Raw genomic sequence first — 3,155 nt, forward strand, 5'->3', positions numbered from 1 at the left:
ATAACCCAAGTGTTTATGGACAACTTTTGACTTCAAGGAGCACATACAGTGGAGGTGGTGTTTGGACTTGGAAAGATCATGCGAAGCATTAAGAAACAGCCTGTTAGTGAGTAGGGCTGGCTTTTAGAAGATAAAGTTTTTGGGCTATTATTTTGTTGTAGAAATATAATGGGTTGATAACTGGATTCAAACCTTCATGTTTATTCTCATTAGAAACTAGCTGGTGACTGGTACTTGATGTCATATTTGACATCAGTGTGATGGAGGAGCACCGAGCAAAGAGGGGTAGAATGTATGCATACCTCATTATGAGGCAAAACAGTGCAAAAATAACTGATTTCTATTGTGTTTCATTGAAAAGAACATATCATGTTACCCTTAAGCTAAAATAAGAAACAGCTGAGTAACTAAAAACTGGCTTTTTTTTTTTTTTAATGGAGATGATGAGCAGCAAAGCTTTAGTCTCTATGGGAGTCATGCGGTGCTGTTTCTATTTTTGAGAACCAGGACACTTGTGCTGCTGCTTTGAAACTTTTTTTCTGAGACTTGCTTTCTTAAATTAGCGTTCCTCTGTAGTCACAGTACACTGGCTCACTTACAAAGTGTTAGTCAAATGTGTAGCCTGCTGGTACCTTTTGAGAATGAGGGGAGGGAGCTAAATGACCCTTTTGAAGAGTTTGGGGCTTAGAGAAAGTGAACAAATTGTTGCTCCAGCTAAATCTGGTGGAAGAAAACAAGAATTCTGGATTTTTGTTGTTCTTTAAGCTGTGCTGACAACCCTGACAAAATTATTCCTAATTGGCTCGTGGAGGAAGCTATAAAGCTACATGTATATTGGCAGCTAATAGAATTTCTGAATTAGTGTAACTTTATTCCTTTTTCCTTGCTCTCTGCCAGAATTCTAAAACTTCTTTAACCCTGTAAAGAGTTAACAGTTTCATGTGATGCTCTATGAACAGTCCCATTGATGCCACTAAGTATGGGATAAGCCTGTTAGCAGAGGGAAGAATTGGGAGTAATTTTTCCAAAGGGTTATCTGCATCTTAAACCAATCAACCTTACTCTAGTTGTGAAAGAAAAGCTTTATGCATTTTTTACTGTTTGTGCTGCCTCTTCAGCTTCCACAGAAGGTTGGTTTCATGGAAAGTAGATAAATACATCACTGGACAGATTTTCTTGGACAATTTCCCTGCAAGTTTGGGCTTTGTAACTGCACCCTTTGTAGCTTAATTATCAGATAGGTGATGAAACTGTGGTCTGAAGTGATCACAAGATTTCCATCAACTTTACCAGGACCGAGTCTGTTCCTGTTCATAAATGAAACATTAAGTTGAAATTACAAGCACGTTACAACTGTAACAGCACCTCAGGATGGTTATTTTAGCTTTGGAAGCATTTCTTTGGCAGTTGAAGATGTAGGCATTCTTCCCAAATCCTTAAAGACTTAGTGCCTCCGTTTGGGTAGTCATGATTGCCTTGATATCCTTCAGAATTATCTGCATTCATTGTTGTGATGTTTGCTTGTACTGTGAATGCACCCCTTGCCAGGTTTCATAGTTGTTTTGCACAAGGTCTTCAATAGCTCGTCTAAAGGAGGAAACTTCTGGTAAACAAAGCATCTATGGTAGAACTGATATTACAGATAGAGTTGATAGGAAGGGAGGGCCTTCTGGAGAAAGAATAGATCAGCTTTCGAGTATAGAGGTCTTGGAGGGCTTGCAGAAAGCCTCGATGTACCAAATGATCGGGCTGTACTTCCTTGTTCTCCTGTCGTTTGGTCTTAAAACAATCCCGAAGTAATTAAGCTAAACAATGGAAGAAAGCTGGAAAAATTATGTCCCCCTCCCATTTATCAAGAGGAAATGATCACTGTTAATTCTGTACAGCTCATTCCCATGCTTAAGTCTGTGGAGATGGAAATGGGACGGTTAAGACCCTAACCATGCTTAAGCTTAAAAGTAATAGCCTACTTCCAGTGCGAGTATTTGTCTATGGTGGTACTGGTACCTTTTCCTTCTTCCATTAGTTTAAACAGAGCTGCTAGTCAGTTTTAGGTTTTTAAAAAACACCTTAACACATCTTGGTTCTCCTGCATTTTAAGCCATTCTGTCTATTGCGATGGAGGGTTTTTTGTTTTCTTTAACCAGGAAAACAGCTGTGCAATTTGAGGCAGGATCAGTCTCATAGTTTGAAGAGGACTTGCCTATTACCTTTGTGTAAAAACAGGGCATGACTGTCAAACCACCAGCGGCTTCCAGTTCTTTAAGGACAGCGAATGCAATGTGGATGTGCTGAGAGTGGCAGAGGCTGACCAGGTAAGTGTTACTTTGCTTTGTAGGGGAGAGCTCAAGGCTGGAGCAGGCCTGACTTGAGAACTGCTTGCATGAAAGACTTGAGATCTTTCTGCAAAATAGACAAAGGAAAAGTGAATATAGCATAAAGGAGAAGTGAATGTAGCATCAGTTTTCAGCCTCTCTGGCTCACAGGTAACGCACTGCCTGCAAAGCCCTCTAAGTCCTGTTCCACTTGGCCGGCCATGCCTTGGCTAAAGGGAGCTGTTAATGCTGTCCTGTCAAGCATGTGCTGCAGTGATCGGGGACCACAGAAGGGTGCTAACAATAAGGTCAGCAAGAAGGGCAGGGTAATTAAGAAGGGCATTGTGTTTTCTCTGGAGAAGGTGGTTTGATGGTAGAAAAGTGTATCTTGATAAGGGACAGTTACAGAAGACTAAGATCTTTATTTTTCGCTAGGTTTCGGTATCATAGGTGCCTTTTATTTCCCTACCCTGCCTCAAAAGCGCATCACATTTCGCTGCCTTCTTCCTGTGGGCTCCTTCCCGCAGCCCCCTTCCCTTCCTCCCTCAGCGCCGGGGGCACGCCGGGGCCTGCAGCTTCGCATCGGAGCCTCCTTCCCTCAGCCTCCCCCACCCCTCTCCGTGCAAGCTTGCCACCTTCGCTTCAATTTGGGCAGCTTTTTAGGCTCCGGGCCAAGCACGACGAACACCCGCCCCCGGGCCGGGCAGGGCAAGGCAGGGAGCCCGGCGCTGAGTCATGGCGGCGCCGCCTCACGACTCCGGCCTTTCACGCCGCGCTCCCGCTCCGTGACTCACGGCGCCCGCCCCCGCTCGGCCGTGAGGGGAGGAGCGGCGGCGGCGG

The sequence above is a fragment of the Aythya marila genome (assembly GCF_965140915.1).
Source record: "Aythya marila genome assembly, chromosome: 21".
Lineage (NCBI taxonomy): Eukaryota > Metazoa > Chordata > Aves > Anseriformes > Anatidae > Aythya > Aythya marila.